Genomic DNA, 19,949 nt, shown 5'->3' with positions numbered 1-19,949 from the left:
AAGATGAATTTCTCACTTAGCCAATTAATTTACACTTTAGTCACAAGTGCTGGAAGGTAGCTTGGCAGACTTAGTGGTCTAGGGCTAGAATGAGTAATAATAATTCACATTTATAAAAGGCTGAGGAATATTAATTATTTAATCCACACTATATTGCTGCATGATAATTCAGAATTACTGCATGTGCTTTTTAGGCTAGACAAACTGATTTCAATCAATTAAAATCCATGCTAAAAGCAGAGTTCCTGGCCTTCAAGTTGGTGCTTAGTCCATTTTGTCTTGCCTCTCCGGCCCTTGGACTCTGTGATGGGTTAATTAACCTCTCTTGCTTTGAATTTGTCCATAAAATGGTGATAATAAAACTAACCTTACAGTAGTATATTGTGTAAATTAATTGATTTTTGGAAAGCACTTTCAGATCTATGAAAAGAAAGTATTAGTTATAAATATCTCAATTGATTTTAAATGATAAATGATCATTTTTCATACCATTTATCAACAGCAATAGTGACAGAAATATCGAATAATATATAAAATGATGAAAAATTCTTTCCATCACTCAAAGAAAAAAAGCTTGAAACTCCCACCTTCATTCAGTCAGCCATGACTCATTCATTGGAAGAGAGGCTATGATTCATTCTCAACTACCCAAGCTAATGTGCATTTCCCAGTAAAATGAGAATACTGGCGATTCCTGGCAATGTGGTTTCTCATTTATAGTTGTTTTTTAAGTATGTGTACAATGTCCCAACTTGGAGCATACTCCTGTGCAGTTTGGAGTGTAAGCTGTCTGAAAAAAGGACACAATTTATTTGATTATGTTACAGTGTCCTGACAAGAGCTATAAAATATTTGCTTTAACACTAATATCTTATTAAGTGTTATTATAAACTAGTTTACTTGTAAATAAATAGTGTATGGTTTCAATGAAAATGCTATCAACATTATAGATCTCAAAGAAGAATTATTTCATTTGTACCTACTTTCTTAAATGAGTTTTTCTACATAATAGTTCTATAAAACATGCTGACTTGATCCTGAAAAAAAAAATACAACTAAGTTATTTCATCTTAAAACTACAAATAAATAATTTAAGTACTTTTATTTCAGACATGAACCCAAAGTTGAAGCTCCAAAGCCACATAAACCTAGAATTATATGGCGATAAAATGTTGCTTAGTACAAGAATGAAATACTAAACCTTAAAATGTGTCTGACAGATGGTTTGTAGCCATCTTCAATCAAAACTTAATACTCATTGATATTTTTTCCCCAAAACAGGAGGCCCTGTTCCCCTCTGAGTGGCCTTTCTTCCCTCAACACTCAATCTCCACATTTCTCCCAGTCAAAAGTACAGGCTTACACAGCACAATCTTTAAAAAGGCACAAAGTCTATTGAAATCAAGGGGCAGATTTAGTTCCTGGCTTGAAAAGGAAATAGCTATAATTAGAATATGCTGAATGGATTATACCTCTCTGTTAGCCCTGCCCCAGAATTCCAGTGCATTCTCAGTAAAGACAAATCCTGAAATCCAAATCAACTAGGTTATCCAAGTTTTGATACCTGGTAGGATCCCATTTAATCTATCCATATCTCCACTGCAATAGCCTCCTGATTATAGAGATTTGTGTATGTGTGTGTGTATGTATATGTGTGTGTATCCTATTTCAATCTACTTAGCAAATACAAAACATCTTACCTCAACAACAGAAATGTCCTGCACTACAAGCCATATTGTTTTATCTCTTCCATGCAGTCATGAATTTTATCACTGCCTTTATTTTATACACTAAGATAAAGCTACTTTTCTATTTAGGTTTTCACAGAAGGTTAAACATCATTTACATATTTTTTTTGACATCACCTTTAAGTAAAGAAACTTTCCTATTCAGAGTCAAGGAGATTAACCAAACAAATAAAAAAGGAATGATTCAAATTAAGATCACTCTAAGTTAACAACTTTGTGACAATTTGCCTAAAATTAGTAAACAAAAAATTTTCATGATTACTCGAAGTATCTATTTAACTTAAAAATCTCAAGGTTAGCACTCATTAGGATGGTTATTATTAAAAATGATAAATATCATGTGTTGGCAAGGATGTGGAAAAATTGGAACCCTTACCATGTATAGCTGGAAAAAACACAAAATGGTACAGCCACTGTGAAAAACAAGGAAAGTAGGGAATCAAACAGATAAGTGTTCATAATGATGCTCAGAGCAACATTGTTCCCAATACCCAAAAGTTCCCAATGTCCATCCCAATGTCCACACTAATATCCATCAACAGATGAATAGACAAACAAAATGTGGCATGTACATACAATGAAATATTATTCAGCCACAAAAGGGAATGAAATTCTGATATATGCATAAACTCTGAAAATATTGAGCTAAGTGAAATAATTATGCTAAATGAAATAGTCCATACACAAAAGAACAAAAATTGTATGGTTCCACTTATATGAATTTCCTAGAATATGCATGTTCATAGAGACAGAAAGCAGAATAGAAGTTTCCAGGGACTGGGCTAAGGGGGAATTAGGAGTTATTTAATGGGTATAAGCTTTCTGCTTAGACAGATGAAGGGGTTCAGGAAACAAATAGTGATGATGGGTGCATAACATTGTGAGTATACTACTGAGTTGTACATTTAAAAATATTTAAAATGATAAATCTTATGTTATGTATATTTTACCACAAGATAAAGACTCAGGGCTAACAGGAATCATTTTAGCATATTTGTTCAGAATTATTTGTTGCCACTTGACCAATTATGTTTTCCACAGCAACTAGGAGTCATAATTTATATCCATTACATATAATAACAAACGTATGTGTGTGTTTGTCTATACAAAGTCCAATTTCAGAAAATGAAAAACAGTGTACACAGCATTCTAATTTATTAGATGAGGGAGTAAACACAAAATTTACCTCCTCTTGAGGTTTATTAAACTTTAATCATTTTCTTGAAAGATTAGCAGCAATTATCATTAAGGTTTAAGCATTTAACTGTGACTACTGCAATAAATCTTATTAAAATAACTGAAACATACTTTTTTCGCATGTGGCAACCTGTCTCTGAATCACAACCATCTGTAAGTGGTGATTGCCTGGTGCACACAGATGGGAGTAAAACAACGATCGGGCTATACCATTCTTTCATCATCACTTGGTACCAAACAAACTGAAATCTGAGTCAGACTATTTGCATTTGAAAGATTATATGATCACTGTAATTAACAAATACTTGTTGGCTTTCTGATATAAAATGTGTGATGGCTACCTGATCGAAAATAACACTTGAACTATGCAGCCCCTTTCTAATCTCTGAGAGCCTATAAAAAAATCAGATGTTAACAATAGAGGAGCAGGTTTCAAGTTTTTATAGCACACAATTCCTTTACAGATTTAAAATGACAGAAGAAGGGGAACGGATAATTTATACTTTCTGGCTTGCGGCACAGAATCGTGAAGACTCTTGGTCCATAACTTCAGGGCTACACTAAACTCCTGTCAGCCTAAATCAGTTACAAAGGTGAGCAACTGCCCCACCTTGCTTTTCCTTCGAGGCAGGAAAAAAACAGACCCTTGTTATTCACAAAGCTCAAACCATTAAATAAGAAAAAAGGGAGCCAAAAATCATGGAGATTAATATCTTTCTAGATGTCACCATATTTTCACTAATAGGACCTACCTCTATTGTATTAATATTAAGAGCAGAGAAAGTGATTTGAGTGCTGCATGATGACACAGCATTGAGTTGGGAGTTGAACAAGCCCTGCTTTCAAATATGTGCTATTTATAGAACATGTTATCTAAGGCAAATTACTTAACCTTTTGGAGCCTCAGTTCTCTCATCTATAAATTAGAATAAAATTCACACACACACACACACACACACACAGCATTGAGTTGGGAGTTGAACAAGCCCTGCTTTCAAATATGTGCTATTTATAGAACATGTTATCTAAGGCAAATTACTTAACCTTTTGGAGCCTCAGTTCTCTCATCTATAAATTAGAATAAAATTCACACACACACACAAACACACACACACACACACACACACACACACACACAGTTCCTATGAGGTCTGAGTAAGGTAATTTAAGAAGGTGCTTAGCAGTGTCACATAAGAAACACTCGATGCTTTTTTGTTAGATGAATGACTACTAAGGGGTAATGATAAGCTGCCCTAAAATCTAAGTGAGTAATTTTGTCTATGAGGTTCTTCTCAATCTTGATTAACTTCAGAATCTCTCTTATTTTGCCAAGAGTCCATTTAGTAGTTAAAAGAGTGACCTAGATAGAGTCAGACCGCAGAGGCTTAAATTCTGCTTCCTCTACCTACTAGCTGTGTGACTTTGACAAGTTACTTAATTTCTCTGTGCTTCTTTTTATTTATCTAAAAAATGGGGATAGTAGTAATCTATTCAAAGTTTTGTTGTGAGATATAAATGTGTCGATATATTGAAGCAGTTTAGAACAGGGCTAGGCATCTATCACTGTCAATATATAGCAATTAGTTGCTACTCATTCATACATGAACAAGTCCTTGGGTATATATAGTGGAGGACAGACATAGTTCTTGAACTCATGGAGCTTACAGACTGCTGGGAAGACAGATATTAAAAATACATACAAAAATACATAATCGTAAATTGAAAGGAAGGAAATAAGAGTGGATCTGAGTATGATTAGGGCAGATCCCCTAATAGCTGAGCTAATCATTTCATGTTAGGTTTTTCATCTGAAAGATCTCAAAAATGTTGTCTATATGATAGCTATTGTACTAAATACAAAAGCCCCTGGTAAAAGAAAACCTTGGTGCATGTTAGTCTCCTTCCTCCCTTTTCACCATAGTATCTGATCATTTAGATGAGTATTTGGCCTTTTTCACAGTCTGAAGATGATGATGAGGAGGAGGAAGAGGAAGAGGGGGAGGAGGATAATAACAGGGAAAAGTTTCTTAACCTCAAATGACCTCATTCTTTGAGATGCCAGATGCTGAAGAATATTAAAATTATGTTTAAGACAGTGTTACATTCAAATTAAGATGTATTTTCTGCTAGATTACATTTTTAAAAGACAGTCATCACATATTATATACACTTAGATATCAAATGACTGCATTTACATTTGAACCAAAATAAAAGATGAAAGTGGTTAATGAAGTTCTAATTCATTGCCTTGAATGTTTTAGCCTACTACATCCAAATTATTTTTTTTTAAATAACTACCACTAGAAAGGCTAATGCAGTGCAGATGACTCCCCAAATATTTGCAATAGGTCACGTGAACACTGCTGCAGCATCTCAACAATTGACTATAATAGATTTAAGGGGGAATGATAGGCTGCCTTGACATTTAAATAGATAATGTTTTCTATTAAATCTTTTTTAAAAAACCTTGATTAACACCAGAAATATTTCTCACTTTACCAAAAGAAACCCTCATTAAAGAAATTTTCACTGAGTTACATACAATATGCTCATCTGTGCACCATGAACTTGTTTTTACTCTATATTCAAAGCTGTATGTTTATTTCTCTGTTCTAGTTCAGTTCTAAAAGCCAAAAATATGAAACAGATGTGGTGACTTTCCTTGTACTGTGAAGCACAATTATGCTTCTTTGAATTGCTTAGGCTAAACAGTTGCCCTCCCTAGAGCATATCAAAACTGTTTGAGATTCTTTAAAGTCAAGAAGCCAGCTTACTACCTGTCAGGAACTGGAATTGGCAGGCCACAGCTGGTTGATTGCAGTGGATGCTCCCTTACGGTCCAACCAAAGTCTGTAAAACAAAAAATATATGGGGGAAACTTCAGCTAAATGGGTATGCTATCTTATCCTTGAGAAGAAATCAAGATGTTTGAGAATACATTTCAGGGTCCACTCTATGTGAGCCATTTAATAGCACGCAAAGAACAGTTCAGTCTTTCCTGCTTCTGAGTTCAAAGACAGTGTGGACAACAGACAAGAGCACATAGAGGAAAATCTTCCAATTTACTTGCAAAAGCCATGATGCCTTTAAACCTGTGTCTACCAGATTAGCCTGTGTATCAAAAATGCAAATGTTGATTTTTCTTTTGCTGAGAATAGTTTAAAAACATGTGGAAATTGCTATAACTGAAGGAAAAGCTTGAAACAAATGGTAATTTTGTTCTCAAAAAGGAAACTTTCTTTAGGCTGTGGGAGGTGAGGAAAGAAGTTTCCTTTTCTTCTAAATTGAGTGAATGCTGAAAATAATGGCATTCATAGAATCCTGCATTAGTCTTGTCAGTTTACAACTTCAAAAAGGTTTTAAAACAAAAATTAGCAAGGGACATGTTTATATAGGAACATTTACAGAGTGCCACATTCATGGAGGTCATATTTTGATACAAATAAGTCGACATGCAGTCTCATAAAATGCATGTTTTTCATCAAAGGGAACCATGCATCACTAATCATTCATTCAGCATTCATTTATATAATGGAGACCTGGTTATTATGCTAGATGCTGAGATATTGAAATGAAAAGACTAGATATATGCTGCAAGATGTTCATATGGAAAGTGGAAACGATATTTAAAATACATGTAACAAACAAATACAATATTTTTGCTGCTAATGAGGACTCATTTCCTCCTGTAGTCAAGCTTCTGGTTCTTAAAATAATAGCAGTGAATATATGGAAGGCAGAGACATTTGGCCTGCATAATATTAGATTTTATTATCATCCAGGAGTCAGGTCTCATTTCAGATCAATTCTCAAATCACAATGACTTCTCTAGTCTCCTCTTACCAATTTCACCATTCTCTCAGTACACCACTCACGCAAAGCCAAGAGAATGAGAGGGAACATAATCAGGAATGCTTTCAACCTTTGCTCTTTATCCTGAGAGATGTCGGATGCTCTCTAGTCATTTTAAGTTTTATTGACACAGGATCATTTTCTTCCATTTAGAAACACTGAGGGGAAAAAATACTGCTGTTTTTTCCCTCAACTTTTTTGCTATGATCCAATACTGTGCAGGCTATGAACACTTTATCCAAGACCCATCCTCCATTCTTGATGCTTTCTACTGTCCTGGGTCATTAAAGAGAGGTCACTTATTTATGTGGATTGAATCAAACAGGATCAAGTATCCTTGTAGCATAGGAAACAATAAAGCACAATGCTTTATTCTTGTATCATGTAGGTGAGTGGCTGAATCCCATGGCCAATCACCTACATGAATGAGGACAGCTGTCATAATTCCTGGGAACAGATTTTATATGGTTGTAACTTAAGCAGAGAATGGATTCATTTGAGTATTGGCTCTGCTGACTCAGCTCTCAGCTTTGGAGGGGCCTTGTACTTCAGGGTAGAGCCCAGAAAGACCTATTCTAAAGCCTACTTCCATTTCACATAGAATTTTTTTTTGTCTCATGCCTAAACCAAAGCCCTGAACTTAGATACGGGTAATTTAATATATTTGTCCTATGGTTCCATAACAAGGAATAAAGCAGAATATTCTATGAATATTCCTTAGAATACATGTAAATGAATCATGAAGGGGTTGATAGACACAAATCGATGAGTATAAAACTATATTTGTTTAAAGTGAGTTCTGTCAGAGTTCTAGACTTGGAATATGATTATTACACAAAGTTTTCTACTTCTACCAGTTGTAAGGTAAAAACAATGTCTCCTTAATCAAAACTACTTAAGAGTCAGCAAAGAAAGGGTAGAGAAAATTTTGTTTTGTTTTTTCAGAGAAAGAGATTTATTTGTCAGGCCAGCCAAACAAGGAGACCAGAGCTAAGTCTCAGATTAATCTCCTGGAACAAAGGCTTGGGATCAGTTTTAAGAGGTGAGGGTAAGGAGAGGTTATACATATTTATTAATTCTCATTCAGGGAGTCTGATTGTGTGTAGTCTTAGAACTAAGCCACCTAAGGTTAGGGATGTGGAAGGGGTGAGAGAGAACAAAGAAATTCCAATCTGGTAGAGTTTGATCAGTCCTATATATGTCCAAATTTGGTTCCTACACCAAATCTTCCTTATTGAAGGACTTCTTGCTTTTCAATGAGCTCCGAAAAGTGAAAGTAGCATCTCTGCTACTTGAGTTCCATGAATTTTGGTTCCACTGTGCTCTCATGGTCAGTTTACGGTTATTTAGCTGCTAACTGTGCCTACTCAGGCCTCTAGGACCAGTCTGATGTGGCTTGGTCTGATAGTCTCTGGAATGCTGTGAGGAGGCCTGTTGTTATCTCCTGAAAGACACTTAAAATAGTGTTCTATGACACTATTAAAATAGTGGCCCTGTGACATTGTAGAAGATTCCCCAGGCTTCCCCAGTTCTTAGTCTACCATATTAATATTATATTTCAACAGATATGAATACTCTAACTGCTGTGATAATACAGTGTGTGAAAAGTATACCAAGATCAAAGAGGAAAAGATGACTTAGAGCAGTCAATAAAGGTTTTATCTAAGGCTACATTTAAACTGAGATTTGAGTCTGCCAGGGACAAAAACAGACAGAGAGAGCACTGCAGATTGAAGCAACAGCCTGTGCAAAAGCCCAGCAGTCTGAAACCACATGAGAGTCTGGGACATAGTAGGATTGATTAAGTAAATGCAAGTGGGAAGGCATGTCAACATGTATGGGTGCTGGAACTTATCTTTCAAACCATGGAGTGTCATTTCATAATTTTAAGCAGTGGTGTAATGTGATCAGATAGTAAGCAGAGGTCAGAAGCACCATTTTCATACACAAGCACCACCACAAATACTGCACTATGTGTATAAATATAAAATCCTGTATGTGCATAATTTGCATCACAAGCTGTTAAGTACATTTCTCTCAGAGAAGTTTGGAAACAGTAACTCATCAATTAAACAGACAAGGTAGAGAGACCATGGAAATATGCTGAATAGTTTCCACAAAAATCTCCAATTACAATGAACTTTAATTATTCAAAAATAAAATGTTATTTAAATTGCATGGACTTGAACTGTAGTACATTCAATGTCACTACTACATAAGCTATAAGAATAGTGTTTTTAAAACAGAAAAGGAAAAAAGTCTTTCAAATTGTAAAAATGATAATTATTTAACATAATGTTTCCCACCCCCATAATAGTTTCTCCTAAAGTGTGTGGAATAATTTATATATAAATATGTAGATGTATACAAACTGAAATGCCAAACATTGAAAAGAAACTCAAATGAGTGAGTATTTACATATGGAATAGAGCTCATAAGAAACCATGTTTTTGTGATAATGAGATGTTTTCCAAGCTTTCCTTCATTCTGGGAATTTACTCAGAGACAAGCCCATATATTCATAAAACAACAAAGAAATTCAAAAGGCATCCCTAGAAATCCAAAATGACAAGATCTGACTTAATAGGTATTATGCCATCTCAAGTTCAGTGACCAGTCAAAGACTGGAATGAAGATTCCCAGGACACAGATGCAGAAAATCCTTCAGCTCTTTCTTTAACTGATTTAAGGTCATACACTACACCAAGCCCAGTTTAAATGGATTTAATCAAGTTTCCACTGTTTAGGTACATTCTGAAGGGACCGTTACTATGTATGTATAATCACAGAAAATGGAGAAAACTGTTTTTCTCCATAATGTTTAAGAAATAGGTGCTTATGATCCATAGAGTCCATGTAGAAAACAAAGTAATTAATTTGTCTTCAAATTCGTTGGAGAACTATTGTGTTTAAAAAATTCAGCAAGATGTAATTGACTGTCTTATTAGCAAGGTAGTATCTTCTCAGAGGGACTTCATATTATCTAAGGAAAACAAGAAAAAAAATGGCTTTAAATCCTTACATTATTTCCAACAAGAAAAGTAAGCATATCAATTACAAAACTATTAAACTTCTCATCTAAAAGCTATATTCAAATTACTGACTTAATTAGCCAAGCGTCTTTTAATTACAAAGGACAAAAAAAAAACATCAAACCAGCTTAAAACAAAAAAGAAATCTATTACCTCACACAACTAAGTCATATGCTGAATCCATTGCTCCAATAAATTAGAATACTATCTTTGTCTATGTATTTATTTTCCTCTGTCAGCTTCTTCATGCAATGGGTAAGGATGGCCACTAGTAGCTCCAAGAGGACTTTCTATCAATTTAGTAACCCAAATAAAAAGGGAATGTCTTTTCCCCAGTAGTCTCTGACAAAGTCTGAAAACTAACTTGGATTCAGCTTGAATAACATACCTACCTCTGAAGAGTTTGTTCTGTACAAGGGGACATGATAACTGATAGACAAGATTTGAATTACATGGCTCCCTGGAGCCATGCTGAGTGCAGTCCATCTGTGTTACACTGACCAAGAATGAAGAATACATGTTTTTCATTCCATTGATAAAATATCATAATGGATTTCTAAGTTATTTTACACATTCACTTTTAATAACACAACATTTCATAGTTTAAATAAATTGCACTATCTGTAGGGACAGGCACTATATTGTGTTTATGATTTGGCCAATCTTCTAACAGAAATATGGTGACTCTTGTATTGCTGGCAAAATCATCAAGGTGTTTCTTGATTCCCGACCCATTTCACATACTTTCATAGATGAAATCAAGGTGATATCTCATTGTGGTTTCTGACACTGCTGGGGGCAATCTAAGTCCATTGTTGCACCAGTGGTACTGAAGGGACCTTGGTTCTTTCCTCAAAACGATAAATCATTAAAGATCAGTGAAGATTAGGATAAGTAAGATTTATTGAAGTAAGTTTCAATAGAGAAATGGGTAGACCAGAAACAGCTCCCCTTGAGGTGGGGAGGTCTGTCTTATATCTGGGCCGTGATGGGTGGTTACAAGGGTGGTACTTATTGATGTGTGAGATCATTTTGATTTATGATTGGCTATTATATAACCCATTGTCAACTGCTCATGTACCTTCCCAGAATTCAGTATGTTATAATTAAATTCATGAACTTTTAGGCATATGTATAACATTATAATGATGGCATAATGAGGCTGAGGTGAAAAAAGGTCAGAGTACTCCTTACTGCTCAAGCGTTTGTGGCTGGCCTAAACTGGTTGCTATGCTATGGTCATTTATTTCCTTGTACTCTAGGATGTAGGGGTATCGTTATTTAAAAATGAGTTTTTTTCTGGTAGGTCTTAGGGGTGGCCTTTTGGGCTAGGCCATCAGTGTTGTCATTCCTATGGCAACGATGGGCCTTTGCTCCTATTGCTCATGGCTACCTAATGACCTAACAGTTTTGATTTGCATTTCCCTAATAGCTAGTAAAGTTGAGCATCTTTTCATAGGTCTCTTGGCCATTTGTATGTCTTCTTGGGAGAAGTGTCTGTTCAAGTCCCTCCCAATTTTTTAACTGAATTATTTATGTTGTTGAGGCGTATGAGTTCTTTGTATATTTTGGATATTAGCCCCTTATCAAAGGTGTTATTTGCAAATATCTTTTCCATGTAGTTGGCTGCCTCTTTGTATTGTTGATGGTTTCTTTTGCTGTGCAGAAGCTTTTTAGTTTCACTCCAATAATTTTTTTTTCAAAAAACTATTTTTTTCAAAAAACTATGCTATTTGAAGAAAAGGAAAAGAGCCAGGGGTTGGCAAGGATTAAATAGATGAGACCAGGTAGCCTAAAAAAAGTCAATACTAATTATGAACAATCATGAGATCATTGTCTCAAATATAAAAAAAGAAAAAAAACTCTCCTTTTAACACATTCCTATTTCTGGCACATAGAAAGTTTTGGCTAAAGACCACATTAATTGATACTACTCTAAATCATAGGGATTTAGATTTACCAGTGTTACTGGTAGATCCTCAATTGACACAACTGTGGGTCTTCTCAATGATCACATTCTCTAGAAGCTCATAAGATCTGGGAGTGAGTCATAGTTCAACTCTTTAGCACTAAATATTTTTGATTCATATATCAGAAATTAAGTAGGGGAAATGAGTAAAGCAATAGTATTGAAAACTGAGAATTTTATTTAATCCTCTGGCCATCTGATAGCCTTGGGATAGCTGTACAAAAACTACCAATGATGAGTTCATGACAATATAGCATATCCTCGAATAACATCATTTTATTCAACATTGTTTTGTTACAATTTTGACGAAATGCCCTATAAACTTAACTTTTGTTTATATCAATTAGACTGTGGTAAAATTGTTTTTGTTACACATTGCTTTACCGTACATCCAAGAATTTATCAATGATGTTAAGTGAGGGCTTACTGTACCAATTTAAGGTGACTTAGTAATTCTGTAAATATTTACTGAGTATTTATAATGTTTCGGGTATTGTGCCAAATGTTAACATAATACGCATACACACAATTGCCAAATAATATGATCAACGTTATTCACAAATGAAAAATGTGACAGTGGCTGCAAAGGAACATAAGAAAATCGATGCCCACATTTGAACTAGGTATAAGAATGAGTAGACATTTGTCCACTTGGAAAAGGATATTCCTGGCAAAAGAAACAGCATTGATAAAGACATGAAGGGCACAAAATATTTGGTTAATAAATGGAGCTCAGCGTTAATAGAGCAAAACCATGAGATGACAGATGAGTCGTAGATGCTGAGAAGGGTCAGACTGCAAGGAGCAATGTATACCAAACTAATTTTGTTTGAATTTTACAGTTAGTGAGTCATGAGATCTTTTCCTAAAATTGATGAAGTAAGCTGATCTCTTCACATTTAATTTTTGAGTAATCTAACTGTGTAAGTAGGACCAGGATGAATGGAAGGTAGTAGGTGGCAAGTGGAAACATGAGAAATAGTGAGAGAGCCATGGAATAGAAAGAAATTAAAGGATAGAAAAGTCCAGTCTTGAAGGCAGAGTACGTAAATGTTGTGCTTACCTCCTCCCATGACCTCATTAAAATTACAACTAAATTATAGAACAATCAACCTGGAGAACCATCTGAAAACTAGCTGATCATAACTCCTATAACTAAGGATATAAAGAAAAGGCCACAGAGAGACTGGAAGGAGAGGCAGAGACATGAAACAGGCTGGCCCCACATCCATGTGTAGCAGTGGAGCATTGAGAGGGATATCGGCTCAGGAGGTCTCCCTGGAGGAGCGAGGGGTCCCAGCCCCACACTGGACTCCCCAGCGCAAGGTTCTGGTGCCAGGAAGAGGAGTCCTTACAAAATCTGGCTGTAAAAATCAGTGGGGATTCTGACAGTGTAGGTGAGACAAAAGGCAGCTAAAAACCCAGACATCCTCTTAAAGGGCCCATGGACAGACTCACTCACCCATAGGCAATCATGCTGGGCTCCAGGGAAGGTACAGTAGCTGAGGAGGTGCCAGAGACATACAGGAAAAGATTGAGTTGTATGCCTTCAGAATGAGGACTGGAGGGTTTTCCCTTTGTTGAGCCCTCCTCCTATGCAGCCTACAGGTGGGTGCCACCTTGTCTGTGTTGAACCCTCCTCCCAGAGGAACAAGTCTAAATCTACATTGTCCTAGTAAACTTCACTCCCTCCACCCTGGTGACTCACTGGGACCCAAACTCATGAATTGCCAGAGGCAGATTCATGGCTAGGCAACAAGATCTACCCCCGCCCTCTAGGCAGGAGACTCATTCAGCTACAATCAACAGGCCTCCTGCAGTAAGCACCAACCCTGGCCAGAGCTGCAGTGTTTCTTAAATGATTCTCACAGGTCTGCAGGCCTGAGAAGGGCAGCATCTAGCCTCTGTGTGACCTGAGACTTTTGAGAGTGACCACAGCACAGCACTAGCACGAAATCTAAGTCGGCACTAACCTGGGTAACATCACTCACCCCAATCTGGTGACTTTGTGGGACCCTGCCTCATCAAACTCACATACTGCCCGAGGCTCTCTCAGCTGCTGAGCTTTACAGATGGCTTGCAAGCAGCTTTAGGGCCAGGGGTTCCCTAGGCCTTTTTAGCTAAGCTGTCCCAGACCCAGAACTAATGGCAGCCGGCCTTGATTCACAGCCAGGCCTCTCCCATGAGCCAAGTCCAGCACAGGCAAAGGCCAACCACAATCACTTTGTAGCTCCTACTAGGTAGCCCCAGGCAGCTCACAGGCAGTGGCTGACCTTGGCCTCCACAGGAGCCTTTCCCAAAGAGTCAAAGAACCAACACACCTAGAGACTAGTCTGGGACCATAACAGAGCACCACTGATTAACACCACAAGTGGCACACGCAATGAGTGGTTTCAATAAGCACTCTGGCCCATGGAGTTACATCCTACTCCATGGGGCCAATCCCCACACAGAAGTTCATACTCTGTGGATTTGGCCAATCATCACTGCCCATCAGCCTAAGAGTCAATCTCACCCATGGACATACCGAAAGCAATCAAGGCTTAACTACAACTGAAGAGTGTACACAAACCACTCAAGGAACACTACTAGAGCATCTGGTGCAGGTGATCAGGAAGACTGTGCCCCTGGGCTACACAGGACACCTAATAAATAAGGCTACCCAGCCAAGACTGGGAGATAGCAAATCTACCTGATACATAAAAACAAACACAGAGAAGTAGCCAAAATGAGAAAAAAAAGAAACATGTCTCAAATGAAAAAACAGGAGAAAACTCCAGAAAAAGAAATAAATGAAATGAAGGCAAAGCAACCTACCAGACACTAGTTATAAGGATGCTCAATGAACTCAGAGGAAGAGTAGATTATCTCACTGAGAACTTCAACAAAGAGATAGCAAGCATTTAAAAGAACACAGAAATAGGCCCGCCGCTGCACACCCCCTACACCACCCTCACTCCAGTTGAGAGGTTTCTACTGGGAGACACAACATGATTCTACTTGAACTGAAAGATTTTTTTTTGGACATGGGTAGTTTCTTAACCTTCCTGGGCCTCCTCACCTATAAAATTCAGGAGGAGAGAAAAAAAAAATGGCGTAGATGATAGAGGCTCTGTTCATCCCTCTGGCAACCAAATTAAAGTTGTATGGAAACAAGGAGCAGCAGCAAGGAAAAATCGCCTGGGATCTAGATGAACAAGCCATATAACTATGGAAAAATTCAAGAAAGCACCCTGCAATGGCAGAAGGTAGGACAGGATGAGGATGCAGAGCTGCCCAGTCTCCAGCCACTGAGTGAGATGAAGGCTGTGGCAGCAGCGGAAGCCTCTTAAAGGGGCCACGACCGCAAGCAGATTTTCGCAGTGACAGACCTGCTCGCTCTGAGCACCAGTGCTGATTCAGCTGTGTGCAAGGGCACCAGGGACTTATAGAGAGACACTGTCGGAGTGAGGGCCGAGGCGAGACTCACTCAGTAAAGCAGTGCCGGCGGTATCCATTGTTCCCTGTTGAGCCCTCCCTGCTACCAGTGAAATAAACAAAGGAATAAACAAAGTGAATAAAGAAGAGGATCAAATGCCCTGTCTAGAGGACAGGAAAGCCAATCAGGACACTCAATCTGAGAGAAAAAAGAAAAAAGATGCCAAGACTATAAAAATAATTTAAAGAGGATATGGAACACTATTAAGGCTCCAAATATTTGTCTGATCAGCGTAAGTGAAGAAAATCAAGATGTTGAACAGGAACCAAAGAGGCCCACACCAAGACACATCATAATTAAAATTCCAAAGTTTAAATACAAACAAAGAATATTAAAAGCAGCAAGAGAAAACCAGATAATTACTTATAAGGGAACACCCGTAAGACTGACAGCTGATTCTCAAAAGAGACTATACAGGACAGAAAGACTTGGCAAGAATATTCGATAGGATGAAGACCCAGGATCTACGACCAAGGATATTTTATCCAGCACAGCTATCATTTAGAGTTGAGGGACAGATAAAGAGCTTCCCAAACAAAAATAAGCTAAAGGAATTTATTACCACTAAGCCAATATTACAGGAAATGTTGGGGGGACTTCTTTAAGAAGAAAAAACCTATATCAAAAATAGGAACAAAGAATAGTAACAACTACATTCCTATCAATAAGTACCTTAAATGGAAAAGAATTAAGTGCTTCAACCAAAAGATAGAGTGGCTGAAAGGATAAGAAAACAAGACCCCTACATATGAAAAGGAGAGGGATGGAAAAAGATATTGCTTTGATGGACCTAGAAGGTATTTAAGCCAGACAAAGAAAGATAAACACTATATGATTTCACTTGTATGCAGAATCTAAGGAATAAAAAGAACAAACTAATCAAAAACAGACTCACAAATACAGTGGACAATTCGGTGATAGACAGAAGGGAGGAGAGTTTGGGGGGCTGGGAGAATGGGGTGAAGGGTTAAAGAAGTACAAACTAGTAGCTGATGGATGGACACGGGGATGTGGAGCATGGCATAGGGAATACAATTAGAATGAATACATTGGCTGGATGGAGGGTCAGGGGAGGGAGAGAGCAATTGGGGGGATCATTTTACTAACTATATAGATGTCTTACAAAGTACTATATACTTGAAACAAATTAATATCTAAAAAATTGAAAAAATTTATAACAGCAAAAAAAAGAGCATGGAAACATTAAAGAAGTCAGAAATAAACAATACAATAACTGAAATGAAGAATACACTAGAAGGAATCGACAGCAGGTTAGATACAGCAGAAAAACAAATCAGAGATTTGGAAGACAAGGTAGTAGAAAACACCCAATCAAAACAGCAAGAAGTAAAAAGAATCAAAAAAAAAATTGAGGAAAGTTTAAAGAACCTCTGGGACAACATCAAGCAAAACAACATTTGCATCACAGGAGTATCAGAGGAGAAGAGAGAAACCATAGGATTGAGAAACTATTTGAAGAAATAATGATGAAAAACTTTCTGAACTTGGTGAAAGAAAAAGATATACAAGTCCAGGAAATGCAGAGAGTCCCAAACAAGATAAACCCAAAGAGGCCCACGCCAAGACATATAATAATTAATATGACAAAGGTTAAAAAAAACAAAGGGAGAAACTTAAAAAGCAGCAAGAAAAAGGCAGCTAGTTACCTACAAGGGAGCTCTCATAAGACTGTCGGCTGATTTCTTAACAGAAACTTTGCAGGCCAGAAGGGATTGGTACAAAATATTCAAAGTGATAAAAAGCAAGGACCTACAACCAAGACTATTCAATCTAGCAAGGCTATCAATTAAATTGAAGGTGAGATAAAGAGCTTCCCAGACAAAAAAATGCTAAAAGCTAAACTGGTATTGCAAGAAATGTTAAATGGACTTCTTTAACAAGGAGATGAGGCAGAGGGATAATAAATATGAACAATAAAATGGCAATAACTATGTACCTATCAATATAACTTTAAATGTAAATGAATTAAATGCTCTAATCAAAATATATATGATAGCCAAATAGATAAGAAAACAAGACTCATACATATGCTGTCTACAAGAGACCCACTTCAGATTGAAAGACACACACACAGACTGAAAGTAAAGGGATGGAAAAAGATATTTTATGCAAGTGGAAATCAAAAAAGTTGGGGTTATAATACTTACATCAGACAAAATAGACTTTAAAACAAAGCTTACAATATGAGACAAAGACATTACATAAAGATAAAGGGATCAATCCAACAAGATGACATAACCCTCATAAACATTTATGCGTCCAACATAGAAGCACCTAAATATTTAAGAGGCTGACATAAAGAGACTGACAGTAATACAATTATATAGGAGGCTTTCACACGCCATTGACACCACTGGACAGATCTTCCGAACAGAATCAACAAGGAAACAATAGCCTTAAATGACACACTAGACCAGATGAATTTAATTAATATTTTTAGAGTGTTTCAGCCAAAGCAGAAGAATATACATTCTTTTCAAGTGCACGTGGAACATTTTCCAAAATAGACCACATATTAGGCCACAAAACAAGTCTCAATAAATTTAAGATTGAAATCATATTAAGCTTCATCTCTGACTATGGTATAATCAATTACGAAAAGAAAAAAACTGAAAAATACACAAACACATGAAGGCTAAATAACATGCTACTAAACAATGAATAGGTTAACAATGAGATCAAGGAAGAAATCAAAAGATACCTTAATACAAATGATAATGAAAACACAATGACCCAAAATCTGCGGGACACAGCAAAAGCAGTCCTAAGAGGGAAATTCATCACAATACAGGCCTACCTTAAGAAACAAGAAAAAATCTCAAATAAACAATCTAACTGTATACCGAAAGAAAGAAAAGAAAGGAAGAAAAACAGCAAACAAAACCCAAAGTGAGTAGAAGAAAGGAAATAATAAAAGAGTGAAAATAAACCAAATAGAGTTTTAAAAAAAGCAACACAAAAGAGCAAAGAATCCAAGAGCTGGTTCTTTAAAAAGATAAAGTTGATAAACCTTTAGTCAGACTAATAAAAAATAAAAAGAGACAGAGATAGAGAGAGACAGAGGAAGGAAGAATACACAATGGGCTAAATACAGTCTATTCAATAAATGATGCTGAGAAAACTGAACAGATAGATGCAAAAAATAAATGAAACTGGACTTCCTTCTTACACCATATACAAGAATAATCTCAAAGTTGATTAAAAACTTAAATGTAAGATCCAAGACGATATAACTTCTAGAAGAAAATATAGGCAGCAAACTCTCTTACATTGTTCTTAGTAATATTTTTTCAAATATTATCTCCTCAGGCAAGGGAAACAAAAGAAAAAATAAACAAAGGGGACTACATCAAAGTAAAAAGCTTCTGCAGAGCAATGGAAACCATCAACGAAATGAAAAAACAACCTACTGAATGGGAGAAAATATTTGCCAATGATACATCTGCTAAGGGGTTAATATCCAAAATTTATCAAGAATTCATATCACACCCAAAAAACAATCTAATTTAAAAATGAGCAAAGGACTTGAATAGGCATTTCTCCAAAAAGGACAGACAGATGGCCAATATATATACGAAAAGATCTTCAAGGTCACTAATGATAAGAGAAATGCAAATTAAAACCACAATGAGATATCATCTCATACCTGTCAGACTGGCTATCATCAATAAATCAACAAACAAGTGTTGACGAGGGTGTGGAATAAATGGAACCCTAATGCGACAACAGAATCCCATGTTGATGGGATTGCAAATTGGTATAGCCACTGTGGAAAACACTTTGGAAGTTCCTTTCATAAAATTAAAAATAAAACTACCTTTTAACCCAGCAATTTCACTTCTGGGTATTTACTCAGAGAAAACCAAAACACTAATTCAAAATGTTAGATACAACCCTATGTCACTGCTGCACTACTTACAAGAGCCACGTTATGGAAGTAACCTAAGCACCCATCAATAGACGATTGGATAAAGAAGTGGTACATATATACAATGGACTATTACTCGGCCATAAAAGAAATGTAACCTTACCATTTGAAACAACATAGATGGACCTAGCGGGTATTAGGCTAAATGAAATGGACAGAGAAAGACAAATAAATGCCACATGGTTTCATTTATATGTGGAATCTAAAGAACAAACTAAACGAATAAACAAAATGAAAACTGACTCATAGATACAGAGAACAAACTGGTGATTGCCACATAGGAGAGGGTTTGTAGTCTGGGTGAAAAAGATGAAGGAAATAAGTAGTAGAAATTGGTAATTACAAAATGGTCATGGGGATGTGAAGTACAGCATAGGGAATACAGTCAATAACATTGTAATAACTATGCATAGTGCCAAGTGGGTACTATACTTATCTGGGGGATCACTTTGTAAATTATATAAATGTCTAACCACTATGCTGTACTGCTGAAACTAATATAAAGTAATATTAAATGTCAACTCTAATTGAAAAATAAATTTTTTTAATAAAATAAAAAATAATAAACTACAGTCTAAGAACTACAATGATTTAAGAAAGGTGGCTTAATTGGACATTAAGAATATCATCTTAGTGTTTTGTAAAATACTTAGTGTTTTGTAAAATAAAGGTGAGAAAAATTAATTCATGAAAAAAAATAATTAAAAATAGAATATGCAAAATT

At 36.3% G+C, this 19,949-nt stretch overlaps 1 long non-coding RNA gene across 1 annotated transcript in view; it reads right to left on the bottom strand.

Moving 5' to 3' along the window:
• Positions 1-9,539: 9,539 nt before the first annotated feature.
• Positions 9,540-19,949, bottom strand: part of LOC112480624 — a 128,272-nt gene continuing 117,862 nt past the window's right edge. The window contains exon 4 of the long non-coding RNA XR_003046704.1: positions 9,540-9,780. This is a non-coding gene — a long non-coding RNA (uncharacterized LOC112480624). The remainder of the gene's footprint in view (positions 9,781-19,949) is intronic.

Source organism: Pteropus alecto, unplaced genomic scaffold (genome assembly GCF_000325575.1).
Source record: "Pteropus alecto unplaced genomic scaffold, ASM32557v1 scaffold20, whole genome shotgun sequence".
Classification (NCBI taxonomy): Eukaryota; Metazoa; Chordata; class Mammalia; order Chiroptera; family Pteropodidae; genus Pteropus; species Pteropus alecto.
The sequence above is the reverse complement of the archived record's forward strand: the minus strand, read 5'-3'. Positions and strand labels throughout refer to the sequence as shown.